Source organism: Calidris pugnax, unplaced genomic scaffold, assembly GCF_001431845.1.
Source record: "Calidris pugnax isolate Ruff unplaced genomic scaffold, ASM143184v1 scaffold41, whole genome shotgun sequence".
Lineage (NCBI taxonomy): Eukaryota > Metazoa > Chordata > Aves > Charadriiformes > Scolopacidae > Calidris > Calidris pugnax.
In genome coordinates, this window is record NW_015094509.1 from 9,498,435 (window position 1) to 9,515,814 (window position 17,380).

Below are 17,380 nucleotides of genomic sequence, written 5' to 3' on the forward strand. Positions count from 1 at the left end.
ACATAACTAGGAAAGAAAGGAAAAAATTTTCAGGCCAACTTGGACGAAGCCAATATTTTACAATTTTTTTTCAAATCAGACTCTCTTGTTTTGGACCACCTCTAGTGTCACAAAGAACCTCACATGTTAAAATGCCTCGCGCACTAAAACGAAGAATCTAGTCCAAACTAAAGAGGCCACCTAAAGGAGACGGTCCCCTTCCCTGGCATACACGCAGTACTATCATCAACTGCATTTGAATCTTACTCACACGAATTCAATGCTCAACTATCTGAATGGAAATGAACAGATTTGGACTAGGTCTAGCTTTTTGCAAGAATGACCCGAGTCTTACCAAAATATTGCAAAACTTTTGTGTCTGTACAGAAATTCTCAAAATCAAGGAATTGAAAGAAAAACACTTTTTGGTGTGCGAGCACAGGAGAGGAAAAGAGAAGTACATTGCATAAAAGGAAAATACATAAAAAATCAAGTCAGACACAGAAATATAAAGGGTTCTGTCTCTCTCAGACCACAAATCCACAGTGTGCATGTGCCAACTTCTTTCACATGTTCACGCCTTTTTTCTCTCTGAGACAAGGAAGACATAGATGTAGAGTTTAGGGATGGAAGGACACTTGAAAATCACTCAGCTGGATCTCATATGACGCAGAAAATCTGAAGGGCTGATCTCTGCATCATGTCTTAAATTTACTGTTGAACACATCCATATACAGACTTGACTAACATCCCTAAATAAATTGCTCCAATGTTAAACTCTCCTCAATAGTAAAAATATGTCTGCATGCATCTAGCTGGTAAGACCTCTTTTTTAAGTGGTGTGGCAAAGGAAAAGATTTAAGGTATGTTATTGAGTTTTGCTCAAGATTCAGGTATAACAATGTTCTCACCTAGCTGGGGCCTGAGGAGGTTTGGCCTGGGTATTTCTCTAGAGAAGCCAGATGTGTGTTTGCATATCCCCAGCACTGACTGCAGTACATACATGTAAGCCAGAACACCATAGCCCTGCCCATGTTTCCTCTGTTCAGCATCACTTGAATGTGATGGTCCTGCTGCAGTCACCCTGAGCTGGGTGGTGTCCTCGTCCTTGGGCTTCTACGCTGCCCAAGGCAGTCCCCGAAAATACTTTCTTAATTCCTGTGGTTAAATCTCACTCCCCAAGGTCGCATGTGCTCACAACAAAGAGAGGCAATTCTCCTTCATCCCATCCCAGAGGAGGTAGAACCACCAGTAAGTGTAAAAGTCTCTATGCAGGTAAGATCTGGCCTGCCCAAGAAACACTCTCAGTCCCAGAAACTTTTTACAGAGACTCTGAAAGATACCAGGGAAACAAACCATGTTTAATCCTCCTGACAAAGTGCTCAAGCAGATCAGCTAGAAAGAGTGTTTGCAGGAAGAACCTGAATGGAGGGTCAGGGTCACTTTACCCCCAGTTGTAAATACCCGTCATGTGGCACTTGATCCTTCCTAAAAGGTTAAAGACATCTCTGTACAAGAGGAGGCATACCCCCAAATATGTCCTCATCAGCACAAATGATTCAAGGGCATGCAGAGGGGGAGAAATTCCAACAGCAGCAGTGAAATCAACCTTCCTATTCCTGGCAAAATGCGACTGAGGTACTCCCTGGAGCAGCTCCTCCAGGCAGTACGGCACGGTGCTATTGCTCGGTATGAAGGAAAGAAAATTAACCTTCAGAAACAAATCCTCCTGCTTTTCTGTGTCAGGTTTTATAGCACAAATAAGGAACATGCCCAAAGGGTCCTAGCAACACTCTTATATTCCCTTTCAACAGTTTGTTTTTAAATACACCCAAGCAAGCTGTTGTCCATCTCTCCCAGTTGTCAGGAAAGAAAGCTATATCGCTGTAGCACTTAAATTCCTGGGTGAAATCTTGGCTGCACTTAGTGATTGAGGTATTTGCTATTTACTTCAACAGGGTGAGAACGGCATAGCTCTTACTTGCCTGAAACCACAGAGAGGGATGATCTGCAGAGTTGGCTGCAGGAGGCTTTCACACAGCCATTTCATAGGATTTTGAGATTGCTGCCCCAGGAGAGAGCTTCTTCGTGGTTTCTCATTTGGTAAGTGTGTGCTGCTTTTAAATGCTGCTATCAGACACACAGAAACAACCTCCAGAGGGTGAGGTGTGAGCGTGTAACCCAGGGCAGAAACTGCTGCTTTGATAAAAAAAAATAATTACACAGGTTGTGTGTGAACACCTGAACTTGTGAGTGCCTTTTTGCATCTTGGTCCAGGTACATACCCAGCCTGTGTCCCCCTTCTGAACTTGGGCAAGAGGTGCCTACAAATGATTACTGCACTCTCCTACACCCCATAATACATCCAGAAATGGGGTCTGGGCAGAAGCCAGTGTGCCCAGCCAGGTGTGTAATAAGGGCACCTGGTGTGAATAATGGGTGACTACATCCAAGCTGTACTGTACAGCTTGTGCACTACTGCATATAGAGATGGCCAGTGATGCTCCATCGCAGTTCTTTATTTTGTTGTTCTTAATGCTAGTCTCAATCTATAGGGCATCTCTATTCTAGGAGCACCTCTTGTGAATGAAAATGTGATCTGCAAAGCCCTTAAAAGCGAGAGCTCCGCTTTCTGCACAGTGCTGCATTTGTTGAATTTATTTGCTGGGCTGAATTGCAAGGTATTGATAATGATAATAGCACCTATCTTGTGTATAGCATGCTCTAACATGTAACAATGCATCTCAAAGTGTTTCACAATGCAACACAAACCCCTTTTATTTCCATATACCCCTGGAGGTTCCATATTCACAGAATCACAGAATCTTCTAGGTTGGAAGGGACCTTAAAGATCATCTTGTCCAACTGTCAACCTAACTGACAAAAATAGACACCCACACAACAAACAAGGAGCATCATCACTAAACCATACCTCCCAGCACTTCATCAACCTGTCTTTTGAACACCTCCAGGGATGGTGCCTCAACCACCTCCCTGGGCAGCCCATTCCAATGTCTGATAACCCTCTCAGTGAAAAATTTTTTCCTAATATCCAGCCTGAACCTACCCTGGCGCAAGTTGAGGCCATTTCCTCTTGTCCTGTCGCCTGTGACTTGAGAAAAGAGACCGACCCCCATCTCTCTACACCCTCCTTTCAGGTAGTTGTAGAGAGCAATAAGAGAGCAATAAGGTCTCCCCTCAGCCGTTCCTAATTTAGCTCATTGCTTTACACAATCTGATACAATTCAGGAGGACAAGGCAAAGAGGGAGGCCTTCACCTGCTGTTGTTATCCCAGGAAATGTCATGTCTACAACACACAGGTGAAGAACCTGCCACAAAGGGTAGGTGCAAAACAGGTCAGTGAAGAGAGAGCCAGCAGCTGTGTGGACGCAGCACCACAGTCACGCACAGCTGCACTGAAATGGTCCCCATCTTTGAGTAGGTGTAGAAAAACCTGTAGCCTGAATTTCACCTATCTATTTCCTTATGGCCGTGGGGGAGCCTCAGAGAGTGATTCATAGGACCTACATAAGGCAGTAAGCAGGCAGCTGCCTGGAACTAGTCAATAGGAACATCAGGCAGAGAAACGCAAATGGAATTTAGCCCCAGTGGTCTAATATAAAAGATCTGCCAGTGACCAACTCACTGCCTGGGTGGTTCTTCTGATGGTAGTTTGTGGTTTCGGTTATTACTTTCAACAAAGGAATGAGGATAATAAAGATTTCGGAGTCTAAATTAATCTTGTGAGGCTCGTAAAAGTTATATTCTGTACCAGCTTTGTGTTAGGCACAATCCAGTGGCTTTTATTTGCCTGAATGTCCCTGACTTCTGAAATATGCACAGTACATGGAGGTACCAGATTCTACAGGAATGATGAAATTCATGTTTGTTCTGCATTAAAACAGCCGGTGTTGAATGTCAAAGGCCTGTCAGAAGAAAGTTTCTTGCAAATGAAGCACCTCAGATAGAGCAGGATCAAAGTTTTACTTTAAATTTGGAGTCAGACACTGTTTTTTCCAAAAAAATAGATATACTCACATGATTAGCAAATAGGCCAGAACAAAATGAGAGTTTTTAGATAAATTATGCTCTTCTGCCAGCTATTGTGAAACTCTGAAAACCTACGCATGCTTGTAAATAGATCACACTTACATGGAAGGAGATCTCTAAACGCACTGTGACTCATGCAGCTTAAATATACAAGGATGGATCGTACACTGCACAGGGCTGGAGTTTCTTTCAGTATTATACATTAACAGACTCGTGGTATGCAGTGTTACAAGGACACATTGGTAAGAGCAGTTACCTGGCGGATTTTGAGGAATAAAGATCCAGTCGTCACTTTACTTTCCTTCTCAGTGACTACTAGTCAATCCCAAAATTATCAACAGGACGTTTTTAAAGCTTTGGAAGGTCTCATTGCACTCAATAGGGCAGGAGAATATATGGCCATCCTCAGATCATTGTACTGCAGGCTTATGATTCTGCTTACCAATGTAATATAGGACAGCTTTTTTTCTTTTGTTTCCTTATAGTTATGAATGCTCAAAAATTAATTGCTTACAGGCTTAAAGTTAAGTGCATGCTAAGTGCTTTGTTGGACTGTTGCTTTGCTTAAGTGCTTTGCTACATTCTCAGTAGACTGTGGGCTCAAATCCTCATCTGTCTCCCTCGTGATTTTGGCATTTAATCTCGTAGTCTACGTCGATGTAGCTCTGGATGCAGATGGACTCAGCAGCCCATGCATCTCTGAGTCACTTGGCTGCCGTGGTGACCACTGGCCAGTTGCTTCTGCAAGGCTGCCTGTTGGCGGGTCACTGTGTGGCTGTGTTTGGACACGTATTCCCAGGTCCCCTGGAGCTCGTGTGCTCCGACCATGCCAAAGGGGGTAGGAGTAAGAGTGGCTGGCGCAGCCCCTCCTGATGGGGGTCCTGAGACTGCCGTTACAAGACAGTGGAGATGCAGTCCAAGACACGAAGATCTTGATTTGAAGCTCGTTTGAGCAGGGAGTCAGGAATCTATCCACGGCCTTCTGAGCATTTAGAGTCTCAAATGAGCTCCACTTGTCAAAAACAAAGACTTAAAGACAGCACTGACATGTTTTATACATTTTTCACATTATTCCACAGTAATGAGGACTATAAACATCCTTTTTTTCAGAACTGAAAGATGAGATTTTTGGAACACGAGTCTTTGGCAAATTTGGTAAGGAAGTTGCCTGGAGCAGTGAGTTTGGCTGATGTCTGTACTTACAGGCTTACGAGCCAGGATGGGGCAGCATCAGCAAACACTACAGGAAAAAACAAAGAACTCAGCTTTGCGCACGTCTGCCCTGGGAGCCGGCTTTCGGCCCCCTCCATCGATTAGTACATGCTTGAATGCTTCCTTTAACTGGAGCTCCGAAACAACGCACAACATTCTCTCTGAGGGAGGAAAGGAACTCCTGAGACTTCTGCAGCCTGAGTTTTGAGCATCAAACGCTAACATCATTAATTGCTTCCAAGCGAGCTAGCAAAGCCAGGGCGATGCACAGACATCTGTGCCTGAGCGGCCCACATTGAACGCATTTAGGAACGTTGGGGCAAGTCTACTTGGAAGGCCAGTAACGTTCACTAGGCAAGTCAGTCGCTGCCAATTATTCACTGTGCTGTAATTCAGAATACGGTCCTTATGTTACAGATTTTGTGATCGTGGCCCCTGTTCAGAAAGCCTTAGAAGCGCAAGGCACTCTGCTCGCAGGCGCTGGCTCTGCACAGGGTTTCAGCATGTGAAGGACACCTATTTTCATTGGAAGAGACTCGCCAACAGCAACTGTCAAATTTTGGGCCCATTAATCTTTTTTTGTGAAAGGAAAATTTTAAATCTATTCTTCGACTTGGAAAACAACTGAGTGCGAGTTTGTGATTCATCTTGCCATTTGAGGAGACAAATTAATGAACCCTAGTAATACGTTAGTCCAACATCCTCCTTTCTCCTATTGAAAAAAAAAAAAAAGATGATGAAGAAAGAGGTTAAAAAATGTTGTCTGCCCGTTGAGCTGGTGCCTGTGTTTCTTGAGTTACGAGGTGCATACATTATGAGCCTGGAGGGATGCAGAGTTTTGAGTGCATTTCGATGCCTTCCACTCACTTTGCCATTGAGATGTTTGTTGACAACTTAAAAGGGTGGAGGCACCTCTGCAGTTCTCTCTGGGGGCTTTTAAGGTTTATTTTGTGTTTTTGTTGTATTCCAGGCTCACAGCTGTAATTTTTCTACTGTCCTTTTGATATTCTTACTGGCCATGAGTTCTTTTCCTTACCCAAACTGGCTGAGGCCTGTTTGTAGCCATCCCTTTCTCTCACCACATTTCATGCCTGAAGAGGGATTCCACAGCTGGTGTCTCTGTGCCTCCTGAGTGGAAAAAGGGGAACCCTCACCCAGCAGCCTCGCTTTCCCCTTGTCACAGGCAAGCCATCTCTGGCCCCAGCAGGACCATGCAGTCCAGGGGCCGTGCAGATGGGCACTAGAGGTATAGCAATGTGCCCGAGATGCAGGCAGGACCACCACCCGCTGTCACAGCAAGCCCCAGTACAGCCACTAGTTGTGCATCAAGCAACTCCTATTTCCCCCAGGCCAGACATACTGCCCATGGCTCATTGCTGGCAGAAGGAGATGGTGTCCTCTGCTCAAGCACATCCTGCAGGAGCAGCTCTACAGAGTCAGAGAAGCTTGCAAGGACTCTCTGGCCTTTTACATGCAAAGAAAGCTCCAGGAGACTCTGTAACCCCAGCCTGTCTCTCAGCCTGTTCCCACTCTTTTCAAGCCCCAAGGTCTTACGTGAGCCCCCAGCACACCACATCTGCACCAGGAGCTGGGTTTGGCTCCAGTCAGGGCCACAGATGAATTGGTTGCATCCTGGCCTCCATCCAGCTGCTCCCCAAGTGTCCATCAACACAGATGCTATCTTAAAAACAGTGTGCAAACACAGCCAAACTGCTCTTTTACCTGGGCTGGTAGGAATGCCCATGACAACGTAGTTCACTAACTCAGGCTCCCCTGTTGCTTTCCATTTGGTTTCCTGCTGCAGCATCTGAATTGCCCAAAGCTGTTAAACATACGGAGATATGCTGACAAAATAGAACTCATGAAATTAGTTTAAGTAGGAGATTTTTAACAGAACAATCAATCCCTTCACTATTTTTTTTCCTCCGTCTTCTGAGGCATTAGGATGCATGGGCATCACATTCTGAGGTTTCCCTCTACTGACCTTCCTTTTTTGAATAAAGCCTAAAATTCTCACTCGTTTACTTTTCCCTGCTGCTCTAAGAAAAGAAAAAAAAAACCAACCCAAAAACCAAAACCCAGAAATATGATGGGGCTTTTGTGAAAATCAGTGTTGGCAGTAGTGTCTCAAATGTTGAGTAATCCCGCTGTAGAGAGTAACTTTGCCACTGACCCAGAATATGGGGAAACACGTAGTTTACTCAAAGAACCAAGTCTGGTTCACAAACTACCCCTTATTTTAAGAATTTATTATATTAACAGATAACTTCCCTTTGTTGTCATATGGGTGAGGAGAACAAACCTTCACTTCATGGGTGCACAGCTTATTTGAGCAGACAAGCCATTAAGATGCTTGACATCAGGTAAGATCCCATTGTGACCCCTCCAAACCTCTTCCACAGCCCTCATATCACATTCCCAGCTGAAGAAGAGTCCTTCTGTGGAGAGCTGAACTCTCAGAAGAGGTACCACACTGCGATATATGTGTATATATAAATACCCTGCACTGTCATCATGAGGGTATTGCATCCTCTATAGAAGATGGCATTCAGTGCTGAATATTCACTGTCAGCATCAGTACTTTTGAACTTTCTATGAGAGGTGAACATTTTGAATTCCCCAGACTTTGCCAAGAGAAAGATAAATTAACACGGTGTAAAATTTCCATATTTTAATGGCACCCATTTTATATTCAGGCTCGGGACTTAGAATAATCGAGTTAGTTTCATTTCTGTTTATAGCTCATTTCTGCTCAATTTCCTCTCCTGCCTTTCCCGCAGTAACTCAGTGTGGCGGGGCTCGGGCTGCAGATTCTACAGGAAAATGGTTAAAATTTGTTTCACTAAAAATACACTCACAGTTCATACAAACCTATTTATTGATCCTATTTTCAAAAAGCTTCACCTGTGACCTAGCTGAACCAGACTACAACACTCTAAGCTTTTGATGATATGGATTTTCCCAGATATTGCTTACTGTCTGTTTCTAATTCATATGCATGTTCCTGATCTATGACAACTGGCTGGTTTATTTTTAATATCATTGCTGCACATGAGCAATAAAGGGTGACACTTCTTCAGAAACCCACAAACTAGCAATAAGCTTCTTCAGTTACAAAGGAAAAGAGCAGAGCTCTGCCATCAAGGAGAAAACATCAAATCTGGGGGAGAAGCTGCAAAGAGAAGAAAAGGGTTTTCACATGGTTTGCAACCCACATACTTTTTTTTTTTTTGGCCACTCAAAGGTTTTTTGTAATTGCCAGCCAAGTGCTACACAGCAAATTCCAGCTCCACTGGTGCTATCAGAGCTGCTGTGAAGTTAACCTAAAGCTGGCTTATGTAGCCAGATGCAGCTTTTCCAATTGCAGAGGATCATTGTGGAAGGATGGAGAAGGTCACTAAATGGTCACATGTGGGGCTACCATAGCCCATCTAAGGCTCCCTGGCTCCTAGGGGAGGAGAGCACATTTCACAAGGGAGTCTCAGAGTGGACTTTCACAAAAGGCAACCACAGATGAGAAAGTACCCTCCCAGGGCTAAACAGGCAGTCAGAGGACAACACTAGGCTGGCCTAAAACCCCATTTTACCCCCTCTTCTCTAACTGAAATGAATGTAAATAAAAGTCTCCTCCAAGTGGCACCATCTCTCCAGCCTGTGGAGTGGGACGAGCAGCAGGAGAATGGTGGTGGGCACCGATGCTCTGGGATGGGCCATGGAGGGAGAAGCCAAGCCCCCAGGAGGGAGAAGCCAAGCCCCCAGCAGGCTCTGGGAACTGCTGGTGGCCCTGAGCTCATGGCTGAGATCACACACCAAGATACACGCTGAGCAATTGCTCTCTCCACAGGGTGAGAGGATGCTATGCTTTAAATTTCTAGATCTGATCAAGGTGTATTCCGTGAGTTCACAAGTGTACGTAGGTAAAGAGGAGTTCTTTTCCAACAACAACTGTTTATTTTTCGTCACATCTTAGGTTGATAAAGGCAATCTGTATAATTAATACCATTCCACCTTGGCAAGGTACTAGATCTATTGTTACACGGTGCTCTGATGATAGTGTTAGAAAATATCAATGAAGTGAACACTAAGGTGATGAGGAACCAACATATCATAGTGACAGCCATTATCAAATAAAGCTGACGTTAATTAGGGCTCTGTCAGGCCAGGTGCTGAGCCTGGCACTATTTGATATCTTCACTGGTAATCTGGAAGCATAAAATCATTGCTAATAAGATATTTGGTAACAGAGAGGTAAATAATTGTGTGGGCGGGACAGTTATGCAAGACTGAGACTCTGCGTTCACTCTATCTAAATACCCTTTAAAACAGGTGAATTCTATGTTATAAACTGCTGATCAAGAAATAGGGACCACGCACAAAATGCCTTATATTGGGAGACTTAAATAAATCTGCCTGATTTAACAAAAGGAAGACAAAGATCTAATTTACGAGCATTAATGGGAGAAAATACCCAATCTGAAGGGACACTTCATTTTCACAGAGAAAAGTGTAACAAGAACCATGGATGGGAGGATGAAGCCAAATAAATTCACATTGGAAATAAAGCACATATCCTTAGCAATACAAACAATTAACCACTGGGAAAAAAAATAAAAATTGGAAAGGATGGATTTTCCATAATTTTTTCATAATGTCTCCTGTTCAAGTCTGAATGCTTTTCTGCAAGCAAAATTTTAGTAAAAAAATCCCAAGTTGTTGGACTCAGAAGCAATGGGAAGTAATTGAAAAGCTGGAGATAAACAGGAGGTGGGGCTCAGCTGGCAATCCCTTCCGGACTTCAAAATCCCCTGCATCTATGAACTGTGCTGCTAAAAAAATTGCCTTATCTCCTAACGAGTGTAATAGGCAGAGAAATGTTCTTGGAATGGATAACTGTAAGTTTGATTGGCCAGGGATATATATCACTTAATGAAATCTAAAATGAGGTGACAGATACCATCAAAAACATCACTGATAGAAATTGTTCAGATGTTTGTTGTGAGCCTCTGTTGTTATAATTCTTTGTTTGTACATTTGCCGAAGGATTTCTTGGCCTGCAGAGGTAATTATGTGCCTTATTGTACGGATGGGAAGAAAGCACTCTTTTCATGCAGACCATATTGATTGGAGTAGTCAATTTATTAGAGAAGCAAGTTCCAAAATGCATACCATTTAGTTGCTTAGGGATTATAGTCAGTTGCAATTTTTCTACTAATTTAAGTTACTGTAGAAATAAAAATATTTCCATGTTGATTTTATTTCAAGAGCAATGAGATTGCATGTCTAGTGCACAGCTTTATTTGACAGAGAAACTTGCATCTGTATTATATCACTGACAGCTAGAGCATTTGCCTGCAGAATACTACGGAAAGGTCATGATTACCAAGAGAAACATAAATGTGCATGCACTTACTAGCTTATTTGACTTGGAAGCTTACAGCTAGATATAGCTGAACAGAGTATTGCCATAGTTAGGAGTATTTCTCAGAGAGGGGTGTAATCAATTTGTAATTTTTAAAGAAAAGCATGAATGTGTAGGCAATCTACTGTTCTTGCCTTCAATTGGCTTGTTGCTCTGTGTTATATTATTTTAAGCAGCAGCTGCCTATTACGAGATTTGTGAAGGTCCTGCTGATTCTGAAAGAGCAGGTTTCATGTCGACAGATTGAATAATAATACTGTGTTCAAGACTCTGCTTCCCACTCTGATCAGTTTAAATTCTTCAGGAAAAGAGCGTGTTCTTCTGTGAAGGTATCTTGTGTGTACCTCCTCAGCAGATAATAACAAATATTTCCCCAAAGCTGGCTTCATCAGAAAATGTAGCAGCGATTGCACTGAAAGACTCAGGCTCCAGAGAGGGGAAAAGTTCACCTCCCTTGGTAAAGCTCAGCATGCCTCTGAAATCATCCAGGCTCTCAGCTCTAACTGCCTTTCTCTCCCCCACATCTCAAAAATAGCCTTTGAGTTCAAAATGATCACATACTCATCTTACATAAAATACACAGGTTCCCAGAGAAGCTTGTGTCCTATTTGCTGAGACGTTTACAGAATGATTTCAATGCCTGCACATGATGGAAAAAATTCGGGACTCGTGCTACTGTTTTAGAACTAATGCATGGGCTGGTAATGATGAAAAACATAAGGTTAGAAATAATAATGGGAGTAGCACTTACCGATGGACCATCAAAAATAAGACTGACAAAATGAATCCTCTTTTTAGAAAGAAGCTAGACTTTTAGGCATTATGTCTATGTTATCTGCCAAGCCTGGACCTAACACTGTGTTTGAGGCCCAAATCACCTGCCATTGTGGGCAGATTCCCCTTCTCAGGATTAAATTTTATATCATCAATGGAGAACACTTGGGCCCCTTCTGCTTTTGAACCTGTGGGTGGCACAGGCACATGAAGGCTTGAAGCAAGTCCCCTACTATCTGTTTACCCCATCAGTCCCTGCAGTGGCACCCCATAGCCCATGTCAGGCAGGTCTGCTGCAGAGGGCTTCTCAGGCAGGTTTGACACAATGTGCATTGGACACTTGCTGGGGGTTCCCTGCCACCATCACCGGGCTTGCAGCAGGGGCCGAAGGTCTGTGAGGAGCTTTACCTTTCAGCTCTGCAGGGAGAGTTAGAGGAAAACCCAAATCTATCCTTTTCTGCCCAGCTTGCCAGCTCCCCTGATAGCTCTCCAGAAAATGGCCAGTACTGACCCCTGAAGGCTGAAATCACACATTTTCCTCATGTTTGTATAAGAGTGGAAGAGAACAAGCCGTGGTGAAAGACGTGAGTCTTTATACTTTCACTTTGCGCTTTTTGTGTTTCTCTTTCTGCATATGTAACAAGATGGCAGAGAATCTCCCCTCATACCGCAGTGGGTGCTGGGCAGTCCCATGTCTTGTCTGCACCCCAGTCGTTGGCTCACAGGACTCATCCTCCCAGGGTGGCTTCATGAACAAGTGGAGTTCCTGTGCAGCTCACTTTGCTCCTTTGTTAGCCTGCCTGAGCTTCTGGTGTTGTCTCCCACAGATCCACCTGCTCCCACTCTGCCTTCTGGAGTTACTGGGTACATCCCCATTTCTAAAATCAAGGTGAATTCTGCTCAGCCAAGGGCAGGCGGCCACACGAGCACAGGATCTGTCATTGAGATAGACTTCCCAACCTCATGCCTTCCTTCAGGCACGACCTTGTCTCTCTAGCAAAGGTGGTCCCACAAAGAACCTTGTTCCCAGTGTGCTGCTGGTCATTAGGCTGCGTGGGGATGGAGGAATCCCTTCCCTGGAGCAGTTTTCTTCTCCTCTACCTGGTCCACGTGGGCTGCTAAGCTTAAAACCCTGTACAACACTCTGAAGAACACTCTCCTATCAGAGGATCTCCCTGTCTTCTTTCAGATCTCGCTTTTATTCACATATATCTGTTTGAGACCAACTGAAGATCAGGAGCCAGCTCAGCTTTCTGCCTCCAAAGGACTGGATTGCCCCAGGAGGTGACAGTCCCACTGTGCTCACTGTACAGCAGGCATCTCAGCAGAGAGCCTGGTGCTGCTGAAGGGCTGCTGGCCCCAGCTCCCCTTGAGAACCAGCAAGGAGCTTGCAGGAGGCACAGCACTGTGTGGTGGCACACTGTGTGGCTGTGGGTCTCTGCCCAAGGCAGCCAAGAGGCAACCCAGCCCAGGGGAATGGTCTACATCTCACCCACCTTCACTTAAAGACACTAACTCTGGGCTGCAGCCTAAGCAAAATGTCTTCACCCCAGGATCTTAGGGTTAGGACATCCTGGTTCAGCTTATCCTACTGGAGATCTACAGGCAGTTCCCGGCCCTGAGTGGCAGGCAGCTCAAAGCCAGCAGCCTCCAACCTGCCCATGCCTGCACTGCTGTCCCGGCAGACAGACATGGTTAACGTTCTGCAAAGACACTGTGCAACAGGATCGGGCATCCCCTCCGGGTTTTAGGAACCTAATGCTAAGTTCCAGCAGGCGTTTGCCTTTCTTGCACCTTTCCCCAGACACCTCAGATGTTCTCCAGAATTAGTTACTGTTTGGGAACCGCAATTTGTCCTCTGGCTCCTACAGATCCACAGAGATAGGAGCGGTGTATCCAAGTCCTTTGGAAAATCCAGCCCCAGAACGAAGTGTCCTTGCTGGCTTTTCTGCAGACCAGGTGATTTTCCAGCTCCAACCCAAGTTTAATACCTTCAAGGGGCAGCTGATTAGTCACAGATGGGGACTAAACACAACTCCCGTCTGTTGAAAAGATCATTTTTTCTATTTTTCCCAGAGAAGGAAGCTCCCAGGAACGTAATAGCCAATGTGATTTGTATTAAATGCAACACATCGAAGTCCCCCTTAATTTAACTTGGAGAGCCAGTATCCTGCTATCAATGCTCTACTGTGGTTCAGGGATTTATCCCAGTAAATCCTAGTAGGGGGCTATTTAATCAGCAGAGCCCAAGCTCAGTGTTTGCAAACAGACCTTAAAATAAAAAATGTAGAAGTAGGTTAGAGTGAGCAGGCGGCTTGGCATTCCTTAACACAGAGGCAATTTGTTTTCATACCTTCTGTAATACAGCCTCTCACCCCTCGGCACATAAGCACCAATCAACCTGCAGGGAATCATTAGCTTAAAACAATTACCAGCAGATTTCTTTCAGGTCTCAGGAGCGCTGGGGACTGCAGAGCTTATCATTTGGCATTCACTGCATCCTTAACCTTTCCAAAGGCAGCCGGAGAGAGCAGAAACCAACAGAGAGCCTTTCAAAAATCTTTTAATAGCTGCTTTCTCCGTTTGTGTTTATAGCGACCGTAGCTGTTGCAAAAAGCTTTCTAAAGCTCTCCAGGCCTCCCTGGAGCAAAGACCGGCTGGTGCTGGGCACTGTAATAGCAGCACATTGTTCCACAGGTGCAAAGTCACTCTAAACCCTTCCTTTTTCCTCTCTCTGGAGGCCAGGGCTGGCCATAACTTTCCACGCCGAGCCGTTCCAAGGCTGGTGTCATTACTGCAGATGTGGTTTCAGCACGGTGCGTGGGGCTGGGAGTTGTGCTGGCAGCTCACTAACGCTGCGTCTCTGCACTGGGGACCCTCTCCTTATAATCACTACGTTGGCTGAAGAGTAACATTTTAATGACATTTGCAGATGTCATTCAAACCATGGGTGGCTTTACCCATACAAACATAGCTCTTAGGCGACGTGGCTTGGTGCAATTGATGCTTTGTGCCTTTATAAGCGTGGTCTTTGAGAACATTTTTCACTTGTGAACAGCAAAGTCCAGATCCTCCATAGCAGCTGAAACTACTTAGTAAAACTAAGAAGCGGGGACAGCAGGGACTAGTTAGTGGCTTCTAATCTTTTGTTGTACCCTGGCTTCAAACTGAGTTAGAGAAGCTTAATACCATTTAATGCTTTTAGCTCCTAAAGGATTCACTGTAAGACACACACTTATTCCCACTACAGGCTTAGGTGGAGAATAAAGCTGAAAATCTGCTCTCTAAAAGTAATGGAAATGTGATTTTTCTGCATTGTTATTCCCATGTAATCCAAGAACCAGGATCCCTGTGCAGCATCTATGCTATCTATGCCAAAGTGCAAAATCTCCTCAGTCAGTATATCAGCAGCTACAGCTGTCTTGGTTACATGCTTTTTACATAAGGCTGACAAAATCACCAGTAACCTTCCTTCACAAAAGCAGTGTCTTCAGACTGTAGCCTTTATCGTTTGAAGGATCCTTACGGAAAGTATGTGGCTCTACAATGAGACTTCTGTTAAGGCCAAGAGATACAGATCTCATTCATAATAATCAGTATCTCCAGCATCACACTGACACCTGTGAGCAAAGCAATTGGAGGTCCACAGTCTTTCTGCTTCCCCACTCAAGTGATAAGAACCAAACCACCCATGCATTCAATGGTACAAGGCAAGGTATTCATCTCCATACATGACATCTTTGCCAACATTCCCAAAAATTGCTTCACAACGTGACCAGTCCACTGTCTGTCTCCCTTGGAAACCATCCTTCTGTCTTGGTCAGTACAGATCATCGGTAACTAGCCTTTGACTTTTTTGTAGGTTTTTGCATCTATACACTCCTTCACATTTTCCTGATACTTTTTCTGTATTTTGTTTCTAAAACATGAACATTATCAGAGAATTCTGATACTTCTTTATGCCTATTAAAATTTGTTATTGGAGAAACAGAGCCCTTGACCCAAACCTTCTGGGAGCTATCACTGAGGCACGATCAGCCCCAGGGTACAGGGCTGACACCCAGCAAGATAAGTCAACATAAAGGCTCTCCAGAACACATTCCAAGCTGGGGGAGAGGGGTTTGGGACTTATTATGGAGTGATTAGAAGAACCACAGATGGGAAAATGGATGGATCAAGATTGTTTTGGAGGAATGAGCATGAGAAAAGGGAGAGATAATGAAATAAAAGGGGCTGCATATGAACACGTGGCTGGTCAGTATGTTTGCTGATCCATGTCCTGCACCTGACCAGTGCAGTCTGTCCTCTCTTCTTATTAACCTGAGTCTCTATTTTCCTGGGTGAGGGGACTCTTTTCTGCATGCATGAGTGGGCATGGACCCAGCAACTGGATTTGAACCACAAGTTGAAAGGGCCCATGTGGCTGGGGTGCAACCAAGCAAGGATGGTTCTGTAAATCAGTGTGTCACTGGCAGCAAATATCAAGCCAGACTAGCTGGTGGGTAGAAGTGGTCTGGAAGCCAAGTATCAAAGTAGCCATAAGCCTGGGCTGGGTATGTGCATGTCTGTGAGGGAGATCACTGGAGAAACTGGCTACTGGAGGCACCAGGAGATCCAGGCCAGCTCCTGGCGTCTCACAGTCAATTGGAAGACTCGCTTGTGTGTGTATGGGCAAGTGCATGTGTGTTTGCACGTCTCTGTGCATGAGGCAGCTGAAGACAAGAGGATGCAAGGGCTAGTTGCCGGGCAGGCTTGGTGTCTGACCTTACCAGGGATCCATAATGTGACATAGGGGACTGGGGGCACATGTGTGTGTCCATGTGACGGAGTCCATAATAACTGGAGACTTGTTTTTGCTCCAAACCCTGACCTACACTTTGTCTTGTCCCTTGCTGTGTATAAAGCATCACCTGTGTAAGTAAATTGAAAAGCACCGGAGACTGTCCTTAGACACTGAACTCAGTCACAGTAACTGTAAGGTTGTAAGAACAACCCCTGTAGTGCCTTGGGTCTCTGCCAACAAACACTCCTGAACAGTTTGAAGGCATGATTTGAGATGCAGCTCAAGTTAGGGTTTGTATGCTGTCATCCTTTTTTGGAGACTAAGTGAATTTGGGGCCCCTCCTGTGCCAGTTAGCTTCTGTGCCAGAGATACAGTCTGCACACATTTAATTACTGACTGAGCTGTAGGCACAGAACCATTCCTTGGCTCCAGCACCCTCCACGTGGTCACTGAGCATGTTGTTCCTGCACCAAAAAATTCCAGATATCAGCCTGCCTGGATTATGGTCACTGGCCCTGCTTCCTACCCAGCTTTCTGCTAGATCAAACATTAGGTCATACCACCCACGCCAAGCTCAGCAGCGGCCTTTGCTCACATTGCCTTTTCTGATTCCCTCAATTGATTCCCCTGGTCTGGAAGTTTGTGCTTTTATCTGTACTACCTATCAGTTTTTCTTACTCAAGATCTATAATCATCCATATATCCCACTCACCTTGAAAGCCCTCTTAACAAATCCTCTGTCCCAAAGCCTACCCAGCAAACGCTTGCAGCAGGTAGCCCACTAATGGGCTGAGACTACCACTAATCAGGTTGACCAGGACTGTTTTATTGTTTCTTTGTGCCAAAAGGCTTGATCTCTGCCCCTAAGATAAGGAAGCAAGAAGAGACTGGCAAGACAGGGAGACAGATTTCTTATGGAAATAGAAGATTTTTCCCCTTGGTGCCTTCTCTGCACCAACCTGTACAGCTGAGCTATGGCAGCACCATGCTGTGGCATGCCAACGACAGGTGATGGGGTGCAAGGACTCCTGTTACCCAATCCTGCCTTCAGAGAGCAGGTTGCTGCAGTCTTACTACAGGTCCTACTGCAATGTGGGAGGGATGTTTGGATGCTGCTGGAGGTGACATTTTAACCACACGAATCTCCCTCCTGCCTCCACCC